The 20,513-nt window shown below is 54.6% G+C and overlaps 1 long non-coding RNA gene across 3 annotated transcripts; it reads right to left on the minus strand.

The window, feature by feature from the left end:
- Positions 1–380: 380 nt before the first annotated feature.
- LOC106506393 (uncharacterized) lies at positions 381–16,815 on the minus strand. 3 transcript variants are annotated; one of them, XR_001301660.3, is made up of 3 exons: positions 16,027–16,815; positions 1,340–1,684; positions 381–699 (listed from the first exon to the last, which is right to left on the minus strand). It is a non-coding gene; the product is annotated as an uncharacterized LOC106506393 (long non-coding RNA). The 3 variants fall into 3 exon arrangements; XR_014830230.1 differs by having other exon boundaries at positions 1,340–1,648; positions 16,027–16,814; XR_002339187.2 differs by lacking the exon at positions 16,027–16,815 and adding an exon at positions 4,861–8,300 and having other exon boundaries at positions 1,340–1,648.
- Positions 16,816–20,513: the final 3,698 nt, after the last annotated feature.

Genomic DNA, 20,513 nt, shown 5'->3' on the forward strand with positions numbered 1-20,513 from the left:
GCCAGGGATGGAACCCGCATCCTCATGGATACCAGTCGGATGCATTTCTGCTGAGCCACAGCGGGAACTCCAGAGCTTTATTGACAAAAATAGGCAGCCAGCCATAAGCTGTAGTTTTCTGAATTGCATTACATTTTATCTTGAGTTTCAGGGCACCCCTTACACTTTACGTGCCAAGTGAAGGCCTCCCTGGCCTCGCCCGGGATCTGGGGGGGTCCTCCTGGGACCTCCCAGTGTGTTCATAGGACAGCTTCGTCGTGGCCAAGCTGCCTGCCTGCCTCTCTTCCGTTCTCCAGACACTGTTTATGGGGAGTCGTGCTAGAGAGTAATGCAGTTCACTTTTGCACATAACAAACTACCCCCCAAACTTTATGGCTTAAAACAACAATTTATTAGCTTCACAATTATGTGGACTGGTGATGGGGGCTGGGCTCAGAGGGGCTGTTCTCTTGGGCTTGGCTGGACGCAGGTATGTCTGTGGTCAGAGAGAGGTCAAGGCCAAGGCCGGACACTCATGTCCAGCTCTTGGCTGTGGGCTGGGTCCCAGGTTCACCGTCCGTCAAGCCAGCTCGAGCTCCTTTACGCGGTGGTCGAGGGGCAGTGAGAGAGATCCAGCCCAAGTGCTGTTCAGGTTTCTACGTGCACCACGTGTGCTGCTCTCCTACTGTCCCAAGCAGGTCACACCACCAAGGCCAGAGTCTGTGTGGAGGACAAACAAGGACATAGAGATAAACCCAGCAGAACTGCCGCAACCAGGAGTTCCCATCATGGCTCAGCGGTTAACGAACTCAACTAGGATCCAAGAGGACTTGGGTTCGATCCCTGGCCTCGCTCAGTGGGTTAAGGATTCGGCTTTGCCTTGAGCTGTGGTGTAGGTCGAAGATGCGGCTTGGATCCCATGTTGCTGTGGTTGTGGTGTAGGCCAGTGGCTACAGCTCCAATTGGACCCCTAGCCTGGGCACCTCCCTATGCTGTGGGTGCGGCCCTAAAAAAGGCAAAAAAACCCACAAAACCTGCCACAGCCTACCACAGAGAGGGTGTCCAGAACTTACCTCACGTCTCAGAACCGAATCTTTCAGGATGGTTTTTTCACCTTGGCATAACCTCCCCATTTTAATTCCTTTCGATAAATGAATAAATGTGTCGTGACTGCTCGGTATTGGGATGTGACGTGTTGGGACTTTGTTAAATTAATGTTGGGTAGACGGGCCCCAGGGGAGGGAGTTGTTTGGCTCTCACAGTCCCAGGAGAGCTACAGACTCTACCCTGGGGTCCTGCGAGGTGGGGGAGACAGTAGATCACAAAGTCCTTGGGGAAGCCTGTCGGGACCTCAACTTACCTCGGAGCCTGCACTCTTCTCGAGGCCGTGCGCTCGCCCAAGGGCTGCAGTCAGTTCAAGGCCCCCGCGGCCACACAGAGCAGGTGCCGAGGCAGGAGATAGAGTGGCCCTGGCCTGCAAGTTGCTGTCCATCTTTCGGGAAGGATTCCTGGCCTTTGCAGAGAGTCAGGGCAGGGCGCCAGCGCCCGAGTGAAGCAATGGGCGGTGTTCCAGAAGGAGGTTGCGGAATTTGGAGAAAGTCAGGCCTCGAGAGACCTACACAGAGTCCTCTCTTGAAGGTGTCCATTGAAGCCTGGGAATGGACGGGATCTCAGAGGAGGGATGGAGAAATAAGAAATAAGAAACCTAGAGCAGAACCAGGGAGACAAGGGCTAGTGTGGGAGACGGTCTCCAGCAGTCGGGGGGCAGGGATGCTCCTGAACCCAGGGAGGAAAGCAGGGCCCAGAGGAAGGTCACCATGGTCAGAGCTGGAGGAGCTCTCGGCCACCTGAGGCCACCTTCCAGTGCCCCCAGAGCGCTGGGCCAGAGGTCAGCCTGGCCCCGGGAAAAGCAGAGGTGACGAGATGGATGCTTGAGGTGTTGCGGTCAGTGGGGTCTCCCAGAGAAGGACAGGGGGTCAAGGTGATGATGGCTTGAGCTCTAAGAGGGGCAGCAAAGGCCACGGAGCCGTGAGCTCGAGGAGCGCTGGGAGCAAGGAGGCCCCCAAGCCTTGGGGCAGGTCCTCCTGGGCAGGAGGCAGAGGTCCCGGACCCAGCTTGTGCCTGATGGTTAAATTTTCAGGAGTTCTACGGGCTGGTAGGAAATACAGCCATTTCCAAAGCCTTAATTATATGAATTTAAAATTACATTTTTTTTTTTTTGGTCTTTTTTTTTTCTACGGCCGCACCTGCAGCATGTGGAGGTTCCCAGGCTAGGGGTCTAATTGGAGCTGTAGCCGCCAGCCTACGCCACAGCCACAGCAATATGGGATCCAAGCCGTGACTGCGACTTACACCACAGCTCATGGCAATGCCGGATCCTTAACCCACTGAGCGAGGCCAGGGATCGAACCCACAACCTCTGAGCCACGATGGGAATGCCAAAATTAAATTTTATTTAAAAAAAATGTGGAATTCCCATTGTGGCTCAGTGGGATGCAAGTTCAATCCCTGGCCTCACTCAGTGGGTTGGGTATCCGGTGTTGCCATGAGCTGTGCTGTAGGTCAGACGTGGCTCGGATCTGGCATTGCTGTGGCTGTGGTGTAGGCCAGCAGCTACAGCTCCTATTGGACCCCTAGCCTGGGGACTTTCATATGCGGCAGGTGCATATGGAAAAAACAAACAAAAACAAAAACAAAAACCATCTATCGTATTCATATGGGTAGATAGGCTATAATGCTGCCTGCTATGCTGCCTTCAGTGACATTGTTTTGGTGGCTTGAATTTGGCCGTGGTGGGATATTTACACCACAGAAAGTGACAAACACTACAAACCAGGACTCCCCGGGCCCTCCAGCAGCAGAGCCGGTTGTTGAGATGTGTGCAAGGTGCAGCCTGGGGCAAGAAGTTGGGCAGATCAGGGGCCTCTGGGGGTGAGTTGGAAGGAGCAGGGCAGCATGGGCCCCCTGGAATGGCAAGTCCAAATTGTGGCACATGCACGGGACAGGGAGCAGCTGCATCAATTCATTTCCCAGGCTTTGCGCAGCAGGAGCTGGCCTGGAGCCTTTCTCCTGGGTCATGAGATAACCGAGTTATGTCTGGTGACCCTGGGTACACCTTTCCCCTTGGCACACTGCTCACACGTCCACAATGTCTGTGCCGCCTAGAAACACACCCACACCTGTGCTTAGGGCATGACGTGGCTCCTGTCTGCCGGTCACGGTGACATGTCACCACCCTCCAAGGGAGTCAGGAGGGCTCGCTAGATACACCCCTGGGACTTTGTGTCCTGGTTCTTGAACACCCAGGTGGGGGCACTGACAGGGAGGTGGTGGTGGGTGCCCTTCTCACACCAGCAGGTCCCCAGACAGCACCCAGGCCAAGCGTGAACTCAGACGACAGCATCATCAAGGAAGAAGCCAGGCGAGGGTCCCAGTGCCTTTCGAGTCCAGAGGGGCAGGGCCACTGAACAGGGAACCTGGTTTTACTGGTAGAAGGTGGGCATAGAGCCCGGATAATTGCCTGAGCCAAAGGCAAGAAGCATGGGGGCAAAAGAAGCATGGGTGTGAGGCGGGGGACCCTAGTGCCATTCCCAGGCTAAAGGCCAGTCTTCAGGACCCCCATCTGGGAAGCAGCAAGACTAAAAGTGTTAGGGTCTCCCAGGAGCCCCCGGCCCTAGGGCTTGAGGATCAATTGATGGTCTGGTGTGGGGCTTCCAGCTGGGCCAGCTGCTGGGGGACCCAGTCTCTGAGCCCAAAGCCCCATAGATGAAGCCCCATTGTCCAGGGCAGAGGGGCCAGAGGGGTGCCTGAGTCAGTGGCCAGGACTCTCCCTCTGCAAAGGGCGTGGAGTGGCGCGCAAGTGGCAAAATGAAAAATCAGGCAAAAGGGAAGGATTTCTGAGCTTTTGGGGAACCCCCTCCAAGGGGGACTCATAGAAACAGCAAGAGAGGAGGGAACCCAGCTATTACTGGACCACCTTGGAAGCCCAAGGAGACCAACCCCCCCATCCCCAGAAAGGGGGCGGAACCAGGCCTGCCCAGACCCTCCTCTGAGTTGCCAGGAAGACCCAGGGCCCTTGTTGTTCCAGTGTCTTCAAAAAATGGGGGGAGGAGTTCCCGTCGTGGCTCAGGGGTTAACGAATCCGACTAGGAACCATGAGGTTGCGGGTTTGATCCCTGGCCTTGCTCAGTGGTTTAAGGATCCGGCATTGCTGTGAGCTATGGTGTAGGTCGCAGACAAAGCCTGGATCCTGCGTTGCTGTGGCTGTGGTGTAGCCAGCAGCTGATTCAACCCCTAGACCCCTAGCCTGGGAAACTCCATATGCCACAGGTACAACCCTAAAAAGCAAAAAAAAAAAAAAAAAAAAAAAAAAAAAAGCTAAGGCGCAGGACTGCATCACCCAACACCAGGACAGGGTTCTGCCACACCCTCTGGGATTCCTTGTGTGATCGGAAATTGGGGGGCTACCCTGGGATGCCTGGGCAGACCTCCCTCCTAGCGAGGAGCTTTGACTCCCCCTCCCCTCCCCCCTCTCGCCACATGGTCCAAACAGAAGTCCCATCTCTGCCTTGACCCTGCCCCCCTGAAGTCATGCAGGGTGGGAGGTGGATCTGAGCCACGCCAGTCACACCTGGGGCCCCTTCCCCTCTGGATGGCGAAGTTGAGATGCTGGCAGCTGAGATTCTGGTTGCCATGGCTGCAGAAGGAGAGAATGAAGCAGCACTGAGGAGGAGACGGAGGCATCATCCCAGCTGCAGTTGCCTCCAGCAATACCCTGACCTTTTCGGCTCATCTGGGCCAAGAAATCACCAATAAATCCCTGCCCTTTTTATTTTTATTTTTAATGACTCTTCAGATTGGGTGTCACTTACTGGCACTCACCTGCTTAGACCCGGGCTACTGTCCGGCTTTGCCAGCTCCATCGCTCCCAGTCTGCCTTCAAAACCCATCTTCTCTTAGCAGCTGGGGAAAAGCACCTCTAACTCTGGTTCTGAACTTTTTCTTTGAGCAACTGCCCTTCCACCCACAGCCATGCTCCCCGCCCTGGCCAGCAGGAAGTGTGGTTTGACACTGCGCTCTGCCCCTCACCCCTGGTCCTTTTGGGGAAATGTCATTTAGCTGGGTCCCTTGTGACTCTTTAGCAGCAAACACCCCTGTTAGGAAGTTCCAGGCCATTCGCCCCTCATTCTTGAGAGAACAGCTTTCCACCTGCACTATAGTTTCAAAATGGTGAGCATCCCCTGTGCCAGCCTAGGAGGAGCCAAGAGATGCGACGAAGAATCAGCCAAGGGAGGAAAGGCAGAGCCAAAGGTGACACTGCAGTGCCAAGTTCTCAGTCTGCCAGGGACTAGACTCCCTTCATGCCTCATTTGTGAGGGTCAGGCTTCCTACAAGGATTCCAAGGTCACAATAAGGCAGGAGGAGCAGCAGGCCAGACAGACGGGACGCAAAAGTCCAAGGTCATGGTTGCAGTTAAATACGTCCTCTCAGAAACTCAGTCTGGCTCAGGGGTAAAATACACCACCATCTTTTTCCTGCATGGTGGCGTGGCTCCCCAGATTTTTCTACCAAAAGGTAAGGCACCGTGACTGCTGCCTAGAGCGGGTCACGTCCTTTGGTCAGCTTCTGCTGTTACAGCATGAGATCCAGGATGAGGGGCGTTCTCACTGTGGCTCAGTGGGTGAAGAACTTGACTAGCGTCCATGAGGATGTGGGTTCCATCTCTGGCTTCACGCAGTGGGTTAAGGATCCAGCATGGCTGCAAGCGGCGGCGTAGGTCACAGATGCAGCTCAGATCCCGTGTGGCTGTGGCTGTGGCTGTGGTGTAGGCCGGCAGGGGCAGCTCCTATTCGACCCCTAGCCTGGGAAGTTCCATAAGCCACAGTTTTACCCCTAAAAAGAAGAAGACTGGGTTTTCTTTCCTCCTTTGCTGCATCTCCAGCATCTATAGCAGTGGCTTCCCCATAGCTGCAGTGCCCTCTCATGATAGGGAAAGACCTGGATCCCGCTCTCCAGAACATGGGTCCCCTGGCTGTGAAAATGCCTGTATCCTCTCCCAAAACCTCACCCCATCCCTTCCCTCACCGGCTTCCTCCCAGCCGCTCCTCTCTCATCTGCCCAGGGCTCCCACCAATCTTCCAGCTCCTGTTCCAGCCACATGACGGGGCGGGCGGTGGGGGGGCACCAGGGACTCCACGCGGGATCTAAGCAGAGAGGGGCAGAGGGAACCCCCCCACACCCCATCCCAGTGCCTCTGGCTCCGTGAACTCTGGGAATCAAGATGGCATCCTGGGTCTAAGGTCAGCCTGAAACCAAGACAAAATCATAAATGAATCTGATTAGCTTCCATGAGGATGCAGGTTCAATCCCTGACCTTGCTCAGTGGGTTAAGGATCCAGCGTTGCCGTGAGCTGTGGTGTAGGTCACAGACACGACTCAGATCTGGCATCGCTATGGCTGTGGCATAGGCCAGCGGCAACAGCTCGAATTCGACTCCTAGCCTGGGAACCTCCACATGCCTCGGGTACCACCCTAAAACAACAAAAAAAGAAACAAAAAACCAAGACCAAACCGATTCAAAACTGTGGTCCAGACTGGGCTAAAATGGTTTGAGCCACAAATCCCAGAGAGAGGAACTGCCTCTGTCAGGCTCTCCGCCTCTGTTTTGATGGGGAAAGTAAGACGGGTGGGAAATGGGAGCTGCCACTCAGGAGTGGGGCGGGGGGCACCCCTGAAGATGAAGGCTCCCTTGACCCTCTGGCTTCCCTGAAGTGAACCAGCTCGGCCGCCCGTGGCTGAAGAACACCCACTCCCACAGGGAGCATGAGGCTCTTTGGAGGGCATCTGTCCATGGGGAAGAGGGTAGGAGGGGGCACTGTGTCCAGCTCTCCCAGTCCTGCTGGAAGCTTCCTTGGTCAAGAGGGACTGGGTGTGGGGTTTCACCTTCCCCAAGCAGCCTGAGCTCGAGGGGGTGGGAAAAGTCAGCCCCAAAGGCAAAGCCTCACAGCTTCAGTCCTTCCATTGTCCAAAGCCCAAGGGGGAGGACCCACGCGAGCAGCAGCCTGTGGCCCAAACACCTTGGGCGCAGGGCGTCCCTGTGTCTGTGACCAGCCTCTCTTGGCAACACTGGAGCGGCTGGTGAGCCATCCCCAGCCTCCGCCTCGGCTGGCTTCTTTCAACTCCTTGCACCTCTCATGTCTCACGGCCAGACAGGATCATTCAGGCCTGTTATCTCTGGTTGAAGGATGCTCTCCCGTAGCGCCTAGAGCAGGCTGGGGTCTCCCCCTGGGGGGGCGGGTCTCAGCCCCCTGAAATGTGTATCACGCCACGTCTGTGTTCTCACTTTCCAGGCAAAGCCTGGCTTCCTGATACCCTGCCCGGTGCTGCTGGGAGGGAAGCAGACCAGCAGCCAAGGGATGGACAGGGCCGGGATGGGGGCTGAGCAGGCCCCCCCGCTAGGAAGGAGTCCAGGGGCCCCCAGCTGTGAGGGAGCCCAGCCCTGTGGGCTCCTGGGGTGGGGGTAGCGCCCCTGGAGACACAGGGTTGGGCTGCTCCTGCCTCCCTCTCCCTGGCCAGCAACATCCCACTATCCCAGGAGTGCCTTGGCCTCTGTCTGCCCGTCCCCACGCACACCCAGTCCTCCTTGGGCCTCTGCTGGGACCCTTGCTCTCAGAAACCTTTCCTGTCCCCTCCCTGTCACAGCACAGACACCCTGGAGGGTCCTGCCAGGAGCTCATGGAGAGCAGGGGTCACCTGGGCAGGGTGCTCAGTCCAGGCCTCTACCCTGAGTTCAGGGGGCCACGCCTGCGGCCCCCACTCTCCTCCCAGCTTGAGCCACAGCAGTGACAATGCTGAGTCCTTAACCACGAGGCCACTGCGAACACCACTGCTTCTTCTCTGAACAGTTTATTGTGGTATCATCAACATACAGTCAGCTGCACTGGGTCAAGTGCACGGTGTATAAGTTCTGATATATGTCAACCAGGAAACCATCTCCAAGTGATAAACACAGGGGCCCGTCACCCCAACAATTTCTTCCAGCCTCTGGCAGCCTCTCCCTTCGCCTCTCCCTGTCTCCAGGCAATTGATTTGTTTGCCATTAAAGACCTGTTTGTTTTTAGGGCTGCACCCATGGCATATGGAGGTTTCCAGGCTAGGGATCAAATTGGAGCTGTAGCCACCGGCCTACACCACAGCCACAGAAACACAGGATCCTTAAACCACTGAGTGAGGCCAGGGATCGAAACAGCATCCTCTTGGATACTAGCTGGGTTCTTAATCCGATGAACCACAACCGGAATTCAGATTTTTTTCTCTCTTATTTATTTATTTATTTGGCTACAGCGTGCGGTAATATGATGCGGGATCCCAGTTCCTAGACCAGGGATTGAACCCAGGCCACAGCAGTGAAAGCACAAAGTCCTGACCACACCAAAGAACTCCATCCTTGTGATTTTAATCCACATTTCCCTAATAATGAATCAAACTCAGCATTTTTCACATGATCCTTTGCCATCTAGATCTTCTTTGGTGAGCTGTCCATTCAAATCTTTTGCTCATTTTTCCCCCCATTGGGTTGTTTTTGTTTGTTTGTTTTGTTTGTTTTGTCTTTTTGCCTTTTTCTAGGACCGCACCCTTAGCATATGGAGGTTCCCAGGCTAGGGATCCAATTGGAGCTGTAGCCACCAGCCGACGCCAGAGCCACAGCAACTCGGGATCCGAGCCTCATCTGCGACCTACACCACATCTCACGACAGCATCGGATCCTGAACCCACTGAGCAAGGCCAGGGATCAAACCTGCAACCTCATGGTTCCTAGTTGGATTCGTTAACCACTGCGCCATGACAGGAACTCCAAGGGTTGGTTGTTTTCGGATGACCACAATTGAGAGGTTTTTTGTTTTTGCTTTATAGGGCTGAACCTACCGCATATGGAAGTTCTCAAGCTAGGGATTGAATTGGAGTGACAGCAGCCAGCCTACACCACAGCCACAGCCACACAGGATCCCAGCCTGCGACCTACGCCATAGCTCATGGCAACGCCGGATCCTTAACCCACTGAGCAAGGTCAGGAATCAAACCCGCGTCCTCATGGATACTAGTCAGGCTTGTTACTGCTGAGCCACAATGGGAACTTCCGAGAGTTCTTTATATATTGTGCATACACGTCCCAGCTCATGCATGTGCTTTGCAAATAGCTTCTCCCAGGTCATAGCTTGACCTTTCATTCTCTTGCACGTGGCTTTCAAAGAGCAGTAGTTCTTAAGTTTGATGAAATCCAAATTCGACATTTTTTCTTTCATGAGTCACGCTTTTAGTGATGTAGCTGAGAGGTGTTCCTTTCCATTCCAGCATTTTAGCGCCTTCCCTTTGCAGTCCCTGCCCCTCAACGGAGGAGCCGGGGGGGCGGGGGTGTGGGGGGAGGCAGGCAAGGAGGGCCTTTGGCCCGAGATGTGGAAAGACCGGAGAGACTGGGAAACCCGGCCTCCCTAGAGCTGCTTAAGGACCCACAGGACATGGACGGGCGCTGAGGATGCCTTGAGATTTCCCGGAAGGAAGGTGGGAGGTGGGTGGGGCGGGTTGCAAACGCAGGAGGGTGGCCTGGGGTGCAGAGGGGGCCATAGTGGGGTGTCCCTGTTGCCAGCCATCCTCTGAAAAGGAGCCTTTATCTTCTTCCTTCCTCTTTCCTTTCCTCCTTCCCTTCCTCCTCCTCCTGCCTCCCTCCTTCCTCTCTCCGTCCACCTCCTTTCTCCGCTGTTTGTGCTAGCTTTTTGTCTCCTTTGAGAACTGTCTGCCCCCCCCCTTTTTGTCTTTTTGCCATTTTCTTGGGCCACTTCCGCGGCATATGGAGGTTCCCAGGCTAGGAGTCCAATCAGAGCCCTAGCCACCGGCCTACACCACAGCCACAGCAACGTGAGATCCGAGCCATGTCTGTGACGTACACCACAGCTCACGGCAACACCAGATCCTTAACCCACTGAGCAAGGGCAGGGATCGAACCCGCAACCTCATGGTTCCTAGTCAGATTTGTTAACCACTGCGCCACGACGGGAACTCCTGAGCACTGTCTGCTCCTTTCCTTACCCTCATTTCTTTCCTGGGGCCTTCCTGTTTTTTTCCATCTGGGTGATCTCCTATATATCGTGAAATACCAACCTTTTCATTCCTTGGCTGCAAATCTTCCTCTGAATCATACTTCTCTTTTTGCAGCTTTATTGAGGTATCATTGACCATGCAAAGTTATAAGATGCTTAAAGTGTGCGTCATGCTGATTTGACATCATCCACACTGTGACAGTGTCCCATCTGGTGAATGACCACATCCATCGCCTTACGCATTTGTTTGGTGAGAACGTTGAAGCACCACTCTTTTAGTAAATTAGAACTATACAACACAGGAGTTCCCGTCGTGGCGCAGTGGTTAACGAAGCCGACTAGGAACCATGAGGTTGCAGTTCGATCCCTAGCCTTGCTCAGTGGGTTAAGGATCCGGCGTTGCCGTGAGCTGTGGTGCAGGTCGAAGATTCGGCTCGGATCCCACATTGCTGTGGCTCTGGCGTAGGCCGGCGGCTATAGCTCCGATTTGCCCCCTAGCCTGGGAACCTCCGTATGTCATGGGTGCGGCCCTGGAAAAGAAAAAAAAAAAAAAGAACTATACAATACAGACATCTCAGGTGTAGTCACCATGTTTAACATCGGAGCCTCAGACCTTAGCTCATCTTAGAGCTGAAAGTTTGTACCCTTTCACCAATCTCGCCTTATTCCACCCCAGCCACCCCAGCCCCCGGCAACCATTCTGTTTTCATGAGTTTAACTTTTTTGTTTTTTTTTTTAAGATTCAACATAGAGGAGTTCCCGCTGTCCAGCAGCGGGTTAAGGGGCTGGCATGGCCACAGCTGCCATCCCTGGCCCAGGAACTTCTATACGCCTCAGGTGTGGTCAAAAAAAAAAAAAAAACAGATTTCACACAGAAGTGATACCATAAGGTATTTCTCTTTCTCTGTCTGGCTTTTTCACTCGAGGTCCATCCATGTGGTCAAGAATGGTCAAGATGGGAGTTCCCGTCGTGGTGCAGTGGTTAACGAATCCGACTAGGAACCATGAGGTTGCAGGTTCGGTCCCTGTTCTTGCTCAGTGGGTTAACGATCTGGCGTTGCCGTGAGCTGTGGTGTAGGTTGCAGACGCAGCTCGGATCCCGCGTTGCTGTGGCTCTGGCGTAGGCCTGTGGCTACAGCTCCGATTCGACCCCTAGCCTGGGAACCTCCATACGCCGCGGGAGCGGCCCAAGAAATAGCAAAAAGACAAAAAAAACCCAAAAAAACAAAACAACAACAACAAAAAAAGAATGGTTAAGATGTCTTGTAAGTCAACTACATTTCAATAAATAAAAAATTTTTAAATGGCAAGATTTCCTTCTTTCTCATGGTTGAATAAAATTCATATATGTGAGAGATATGATATTGATAATATATAATATATATATATATATATCTCACATCTTCTTTAGGCATTCATCCATTGACAGGTGCTCAGGCTGTTTCCATGTCTTGGCTATTGTAAATAATGTTGCAATAAACATGGGCATGCAAATATCACTTCAAAAACCCCTTTATTTTTTGTCTTTTTGTGGTGGTTGTTTGGGCCGCCCCTGTGGCATATGGAAGTTCCCAGGCTAGAGGTCCAATCGGAGCTGCAGCCGCCAGTCTATGCCACAGCCACAGCCACAGCAATATGGGGTCCAAGCTGTGTCTGCGACCTACACCACAGCTCAGGGCAATGCTGGATCCCCGATCCACTGAGCAAGGCCAGGGATCAAACCGCATCCTCATGGATACTAGTTGGGTTCGTCACCACTGAGCCATGACAGGAACTCCCAAAACCCTTTTTTAATTCCCTTTGGAGTGTCCCTAGGAGTGGGATTGCTGGACCCTATGGTAGTTCTATTTGTAATTTTTCTGAGGAATCTCCATATTATTTTCCATAGTAGTGACACCAAATCACCTTCCTCCCAAAAGTGCACAAAATTTCCGTTTTCTCCACCTTCTCTCCAACCCTCGATCTCTTTCCTCTCTCCGGTAACAGCCATCATAGCAGGTGTGAGGTTGTTTTCATTTGCATTTTCCTGATAATCAGGGATGCTGAGTGTTTTTAACATCTCTGTGGACCGTCTGGATGTCTTTGAGAAAATGTCTGTTTAGTCCCTCTTCCCATTATTTAAATCAGATTGTTTGGGGGTTTGCTATTGAGTTGAGTTCTTTATATGTTTTGGATATTAACCTCTTGTCAGATGTATGATTTGCAAATATGTCGCCTGAACCATAGGTTGCCATTTTGTTTTGTTGATGTTTCCTTTGCTGTAGAGAAGATTTTCATTTGATGTAGTCCCACTTGGTTTTTTTGGGTTTTTTGTTTTTGTTTTTGTGTGTGTGTGTGTTTTAGGGCCGCACCTGGGGCATATGGAGTTCCCAGGCTAGGGGTCCAATTGGAGCTGTAGCCTCTGGCCTGCACCACAGCCACAGGACACAGGATCCGAGACTCATCTGTGACCTACACCACAGCTCACAGCAACGCCGGATCCTTAACCCACGGAGCAAGGCCAGGGATCGAACCCGCAACCTCATGGTTCCCAGTCGGATTCGCTTCCACTGCACCAAGATGGCAGTGCTGTAGTCCCACTTGTTTATTGTTGATTTTGACGCCTTTCCTTTGGTGCCAAATCGAGGAATCCAAAAAATTGCTAAGACTAATAATGTCAAGGAGATTACCCCTGTGGGTTTTTTCTATAAATTTTATGGTTTCGGGTCATAATCCCTTCAGGTCTTTAATCTGCTTCGAGTTGTTTTGGGGTACAATGTAAGATAAGGGTTTGGTTTTCCCAACACCATTTATTGAAGAAACTATCCTTTCCCCATTGTATATTCCTGTCCTTGGCTCTTTTGCTGTAAACTGATTGATTCCATATACATATTTCTGGGCTCATTAATCTGTTCCATTGATCTCAGTGTCTTTTTTTTTTTTTAATGGCCACACCCACAACATATGGAAGTTCCCAGGCCAGGGATTGAATCCAAGCAGCAGCTGTGCCCAGAGCCAGATCCTTTAACCCACTGCACCAGACCAGGGACTCAACCCCCACCTCCACAGCAACCCAAGCCACTGCAGTCAGATTTTTAACTCACTTCGCCACAGTGGGAACTCCAAATTGAAGAAATGAAATTCTTTTTTTGTTTGTTCATATCCACGGCATATGGAAATTCCCAGGCCAGGGATCAAATATGTCTATTTTTGTGCTGATGCCACACTGTGTTCATTACTATAGCTTTGTAATATAATTTGAAATCACAAGTGTAATTCCTCCAGCTTTGTTCCTCTCTCTCAAGATTGCTTTGGCTATTTGGAGCCTATTATGGTTCCATATAAATTTTAAGGTTGTTTTTTCTATTTGTGTGAAAAATACCATTGGAATTTTGAGAGTAGAACCCTGGGGAATTGGCTAAGAACTGTTTATGGAGCTCCCGTTGTGGCTCAGCAGGTTAAGAACCCGACTAGCATCCATGAGGATGCGTGTTCGATCCCTGGCCTCGCTCAGCGGGTTAAAGGATCCAGCGTTGCTGAGAGGCGTGGTGTAGGTCGCAGACGTGGCTCGGGCCTGGTGTGGCTGTGGTGTAGCCCAGAAGCTGCAGCTCCTATTCAATCCCTAGCCTGAGACTTTCCATAGGCTGCAGGTGCGGTCCTAAAAAGAAAAAGAAGAACTGTGTTTTGTTTGTTTGTTTTCTATAGTCTGGTGTGTCTTGGGGACAAAGGCTTGAAGGGCTGGGAGTTTGGGTAGCTCTTCTCTTGGGTGGAAGTCTTAGAAGTTGGGGCACTGGGCGTTGGGTCTAAACCCTTCAATTCTCAGGGAGAAGCTGGGAGTTGTAGGTGAACCAGGGGTAGAGGACATGGCCAGAATGTGTCTCGCCTTTCCTACCCTTTCTGTGTAGGAATCCTCTCATTTTCTCATTGTAGCTCTCGCTTAGCTACTTTCTGCATTTCCTTCAGAGAGACCTGCTCTGTGCGTAGCTGTAGATTTGGTGTGTTCCTGACACAGGAGGTGAGTTCAGACGCCTCTTGTGTCACCACCTTGGACCACAACACACTCTGTCTTGTGACCCTGCCAACCTTTACAAGTTTTGACTAAGCCACCATAGAAAATTCTCAGACACGTCCCTCATGCCTGACTCCCAGGAGCTGGCTCTCTCCCCGGTGACCTCAGCCCTGCTTGGTGAGGAAGGGGCAGAGCTGGGCCACCTGACATTCTGGAAGAACTGCCTCAGACCTTGGACACCTCTGAGGTCCAAGGGGGCCTGTCCCTCCCATACACATTGCTGTCCCCAAGCCTGGGCAGCAGGGGCTTGGGTGCCCCATCTCCAAGCCACCCGTGAGAACAGGCTGTTCGAAAAACAGTGAACAAGTCAGACAATAATAACAGCATCAGTCCAGAGTCTCTGGTCGTGGGTGGGTGACAAAAACCACCAGCAAAAAATTACCGGCACCTGTAAATAAATCAGGGGTGGCAAAGGGGCCCTCGCTCTTAGACCCTGTGTTATCTTCCTCATAGCGCTGGGAAAAATGACCATGCACTTAGTAGCTCAAAGTTCCTTCTCTCACACCTCTGTAGGTCAGAAGCCCAGGTTGGCTCAGCTAGTTTTTCTGCTCCGAATTTTACAAGCCCAGGAGTTCCTGTCATGGCGCAGCGGGAACAAATCCCACTAGGAACCATGAGGTTGCAGGTTCGATCCCTGGCCTCGCTCCGTGGGTTAAGGATCCAGTGCTGCCGTGGCTGTGGTGTAGGTTGCAAAAGCAGCTCAGATCTGGCCTTGCGGTGGCTGTGGCGTAGGCCGGCAGCAACAGCTCCGATTGGACCCCTAGCCTGGGAACCTCCATGTACCACGGGTGCAGCCCTAAAAAGACCAAAAAAAAAAAAGAATTTTACAAGCTCAAAATCAAGGTTTAGTCCAGGTGTGCTCTTATTGGGAGGCCCTAGAAAGAATCTGCTTCTAAGCTCACTCAGACTGTGGTCAGAATCTGGTTCCTTGTGGTTGCAGGACTGAGGTCCTCAGACTCTTGCTGGCTGCTAGCTGAGGGCCTCTCTGGTCTCTAAGTGGGTGCTTATATTTCACAACCAGTAAAGGTCAGAGCTCTCTCACCAGAGCTCCTGTATGGCTCAGTGCATTAAGGCTCTGACGTTGTCACTGCAGTGGCTCTGGTCACTGCTGTGGTGTGGGTTCCATCCCTGGTCCAGGACCTTCCGCAGGCCACCAGCGCAGCCAAAAACCAACAAAAAAAAACCCCTCTTGCACCCGGAGTCTCTCTGACTCTCCCTTCTGCTTCCAGCCAGGGAAGGTTCTCTGCTTTCAAGCCCTCTTACCTGGATAATCCAGGCTAAGCATCCTATCCCCAAGTCTGTAACCCTAAGTCCATAGTAACAAGTTCGGGTCAGGGCAAGGACAGCTTTGAGGGAGGGACGCTGCTTTGCCAACCACAGGGCCCCTAGATCCAGGATTTCGGCTCTATTCACACTCCCTGCTTCTCTGTGTGCCGTGTGTGTGTGTGTGTGTGTGTGTGTGTGTGTGTGTGTGTTGTAGTTTGTCATTGTTTGGAGGAGGGGGAGGGGTGCACACCGTTTCCCCAGTATTTCAAAGTCACACACCCTCAAAAGCCTGGTGACCAGAGAGGAAAGGGGTGTCCCTCTCTCAGTTCCCCGCCCCAAGGCAGAGCCCGACTGGCCCAGGGTAGGTCACAGGCCCATCCCTTGGACCAAGCACGCTGTCTGGGCAGAAGGGGGAGTAAAGGGACGGACAGGCCCAGCCGGGTTGAGAGCCCACCCTGAGACCAGAGGGAGGAGGTCTGTTGCTGGATGCGAAGCCCAGAACCGATTGTCACCACTGTCACCATTGTCATGTGGAGCCCACTCTAGAAGCCCTTCTCCAGGGCACCTGGCTCAGCGCCACAAGGTCCACTGTGTCATCAACCCCCCTTTACTGAGACTGCGTCCCAGCTCTGCACTCACCAGCAGCTGACTCTTCTTGGGGCCTCAGTTGTTCCTTCAGTAAAATGGGACTGATAAACATCTGGGCCCGGCCAGGCTACTTAGGGCTGCTGAGGAAGCCGATGGGGAGCATGCATGTGACAAAGGGCCTTTGCTGACATGAGGAGGCCTTTACCCAAGAGCCTGGAGGGACTCCGGGGACTCAGGGGCTCAGGGGCTCGGCCAGAATCTCGACGGTCCTTCTGGCTCCTCCGTGGTGGCAGCAGTGGGGCCGATCCCCACGCAGCGGTGGGAGCAGGGCTGCTCAGGATGCATCTGGCCAGGCTGGGGGCCGTGAAAAGGCAGCCATTCAGGGCTTGGCCAGGAGCCGGGTGACGAGAGACAGGGAGCCGTGTGCTGCGGGGAGGATGGAGGCCTTGGCCTGGCCTCTCCGTGGCACTGAGCTGCCCGTCTGGGCGGGCAGGCTGCTCACTGGGGAGGGGGAGGCGCCGGGCAGGGAAGACTAAGCTAGTGTGTTGGAGGCCGAGGGGCTGAAAGGAGGCTGTGTGTGCCCAAGCCGGCCGCCTGGCGGGCAGGGATGTGAGTCATTGTGGCCTGGGGGGAGGGAGCACCCAGCTGTCCCGGACGAGGGGGCACAATGCCACCCCTCGTGTGAATGCCATCAGTGTGAATTTGAACGTGTGTGCCGGGGGTGGGGCTGTGACTGCAGATCTGTCTGGGCCGCCCAAGGCTCCCAGGGGTGGCCACACCCCACCAGGGTCTGAATACGAGGCTGGCCTCATCCCTTGCCAGGGTCTCCTCTGGGCAGCCAGTGCTGGCAGTTCGTGCCCTCTGTTATTCAACCGATGACAGGCCTCGGTGCCTCCCCTCCCCCACGCTGCCAGGAAAACAGACAGGCCTGCCCCTGCTCTTAGTTGTGGTGGGGCAGGTGGAGGGGGACAGACAGACAGATGTGATGCCGGCCAAGGGAGGGAGCACTGCATCCCAGGGAGGGGATACTTGAGGCGGGGTTTCAAAGAAGAGCAGGAGTTCGCCCGATGCAGATGCGGGGGAAGCACACTGGAGCAGAAGGAAGCTGGGGTCTTGGTGAAGGGAGAGGAAGGGGGGCGCTGGAGCAGGGGTGCGGAGTGGATTCCTGGGGTGCAAAGGGCCTGCAGGCGGTACCTGGAAGCCCCTGGAGGTAGAGGCGGGCGTAGGCTTGAGGACCTGGGGAGACATCAAAAGACGCCACTCGTGGGAGCAGTGGGAACCCGCCTGGGGCTGTGCCCATGTTCAAGGGCCTGCCAGGCAGGGTTTCACTGGTAGCATATGAGCTGGTTGGGGGGAAGCCCCTCCCACCTGGGAAAAGCCCTGTGTTGTGTGTGTGTGTGTGTGATGAGTATCTAGTGTGAGACTGTGGGTGAGTCTAGGTGTGTGTATGTGCAGTGCTCTCTGGAAATGTGTGTCTCTGTAGGGTATGTGCGCGCACGCCCGCGTGCGTGTGTGTGTGTGTGTGTGTGTGTGTGTGTGTGTGTGTGTGTCTTACTGGGTGTACTGAGTATTACTGCATGTGCGTGTGAGCGTGTGTGCCTGCGCCTGTCCGTGCTGCTCTCTCCGAATGAGTGCTTCCATGTGAGGCTGTCTCTCACCAGGTCTGTGTGCGTCTGTCCCGAGGTGGGTGTGTGTGTGTCTGGGGCTGTCGCCTGCCTGCTGTGAGCGTGCCCACAGGAGCCTGGGGTGCAGCCCAGCTGGCCTGCGGGCCGGGCAGCCCAAAGCGCTCCTTCGGTGCCTGCCAGCGGTCTCCACCCAGCTTCTCAGGAGGCCTCCCTGACCCTGTTTCTGGGCCTCTTTGAACTCTGGCTTCTTTCAGGCTGCCCAGCTCTACCCGCACTTGACTGGTGCCCACCCCTACAAAGGCCTGGGTGGCCCGGGTCACCCCCAGACCAGCCAGTGGGGGCACAGGCACAAGAAAGGGACCAGAAAGCCACCAGCCCCTAAGGGAGCGGTGTCCACCCCCCACACACGCCGGGAGATAGGTCTCTCCGGGAAAGCATGTGCAGCCCCACCCCAACTTCTTCTTTTTGGGGCTCTGGGGCCTAGGGATATATTTCAGAAGACAGTGGGAGAGCCCGAGGGGTTATGAGCAGGTGGACGGTCCCGGGCATCTCATCCTCAACTTCCTTGAGAACAGCTGCTTCCTTTCAGGGATCTGCCCCCTCAGGGTGGTTCCCACCACAGCAGGGGACACATGACCCAAGGCTGGCCCAGCATGGGTCCCCCCAATCCTCACAGACACCATCATTGGCCCTTCACACGAGCTTGAGCTACCCCGAGGTGGGTTTCTGTCACTTGCAGCCAGAAGGACCCTGGACCATCCTTGTCTCGGTCGCGGGCCTGGGTCTCCACCTCTGCCTGGCACTTAACACGCCTCTGTCCCTCCCCGGCTCTCTCAGTCCCCACACACACAGGTTCCCACTCTTCTCAAGCTCCCAGCTCCACCTCTGCCTCCCCAGCTGCCACCTGCCTGGATGGGAAAGGGAATTCCTCAGCCTTTCCAGCTCTGGCCCAGCTTTCTCCTCAGCCGGCCCCTGCAGTCTTTCCTCTCGCGGCAGGAAGTGTGTCGCCACTGGCCGTTGCCCGTGACTGACCCAACGAGCTGGAATTGGAGGGCCCAGCATCAGGGCTGCCCTTCCTGTACGTTGGAACCATCTAGAAAAGCGGAAAAATACAACTTCCCAGGTTGCATCCGATGCGCCGCAGGCAGGCCGTGGACTCGTGACTCTGAAGCATCCTCGCTGGTTATGGGCAGCGTCGCCTTCTTGGGGGCAGGCCTGTCTTGGCTCGGTGGAAAGAGACATATGCCTCTTCTATCAAGGAAGATCTCGGAGAATTCCTTTTGCTCGGGTTTCGGCTGAAACGTCCTCCTGAAACGTCCTCCCGCCACCCCCGCCTCTTTCCCTCTCCTCCCAGTAACAATGTGTTTCAAATGAGCCAACTGAGAAGAAGGTGTGCCCTGGCCTGACCCAAGGGAAGGGGTCAGGTCCATCCCCTGCGTTAGGGATCAATTCAGCAGGTCTTTTCTTTGTGTGTGCTTTTTTTTTTTTTTTTTTTTTTTGAGTACCCACGCCCTTCTGCAGAAACCAAGAGCCTTGTCGAGATGTCTCCTTGTCCACGTGTCTCGCTTTCTGACACTGACAATCCCAGCCATGTCCCCAGCAGCTCTATCAGGATGTGGCCGAAAAAGCACATCCTGTGGTTCCCCTGGCAACAGTGGCGTTGCCCGTCGTGTTGCTCCCATGGGGACCCTGCAAGGGGTCCACAGGACCCCTCCTGTGATCTGGGCTTCTCTTTGGCTCTTCTTCCCTTGGGCGAGGTGACCTCGACTCCAAACCAGACCACCTATGCTTGAAAACTCGGCCTTCCTCCCAGCACGCCGCTCCCTCCCCAGCCCTCCCCACCCCGTTCCCCTCTCCCTTGTCTCCACTGGCTCCTTCTCCACTTCCTCCTCTTTCTCTCATTCTTTAAAGGGAGGGCTCACCCACAGGAAACTTGTTCCCCTGGAAGCCTGCAGGGGGGAGAGAGTTTGCCTGTTCCCCGGACGAAGGCTGGCGGGGGGGGTCCTCCAGTTCCAGTTCATGCACTGCCCCCTTGACTGGGCCACCCCTCCCAGGGCGCCCTGCAGGGTGGGTCTGGTTTCTGCTGCGGATCGGATCTGGCTGGTCTCGGATCTGGCTGGTCTCGAGGACCAGAGGCAGGTGAGTGTGCCTCACCCCAGAGCTCCTGGACACGGCGTGTGTGACCGTGAAATCCGTGCTGCTCCACTTAAAGCGTCTGCTACCTACCGAGAAGCACAGAGGCGGAGCTCCCACCACTGCCCAGGGCGGATTCAAGGCCCCCTGGACCCAGGACTGACGGACCCTCTCGTCCGATCATTGTGTGACGGGACCCAGGACTAATCAGAGAAAGTTCTGGGCCTAGGCCACTGCTCGGCTGGGTTCGGGCTCAGGCAGAGGGGCCTGTGCAGGTTCTTTCTTGCCAGGCACACAGCTTCACTAAAGCGCGCTGGCTTCCGGCTCTCCAGGGCTACATAAGAGACCCTGCAGTAAAGTGTAGGTGGCCATCCTTGAAACCCGGGCTGTGGCTGCCCCTGGGAAGCAGACTCCTGCTTCAGCATCTTTAAACACTCAAGTGTGTCTAAATTCACACAGTCATGCCACACTGCGGCCCTGAGGTGACCAAGGCCAGGGCCCCTCTCCACCCTGCAGCCTCCGCCCAGCTCTGAGCTCCAGCCCCTGTCCTCGCGCCACGCCTCTTGTCTGGCCAGGGCCTGACCCAGGGCACAGCCCTGTCCTGCAGAGGCCCCCTCCCCCATATCTGAGGGCTCAGCAGACCCCTGGCCCTGTGCTCTCCTCCTCAAGGGAAGCCAGCCGGATTCCAGAGGGGAGCTGGGGGCTGATATGAAAGAAAATGGGAAGGGGGGGGGGGAAGGGAACAGGACCGAGGAAGCCAGGATGGGGGGAGGGGGAGAG

The sequence above is a fragment of the Sus scrofa genome, chromosome 15, assembly GCF_054392235.1.
Source record: "Sus scrofa isolate SSC_HxYL_T2T_F1_AM1 chromosome 15, Sscrofa_HxYL_maternal_Yorkshire_Landrace_v2.0, whole genome shotgun sequence".
Taxonomy (NCBI): Eukaryota; Metazoa; Chordata; class Mammalia; order Artiodactyla; family Suidae; genus Sus; species Sus scrofa.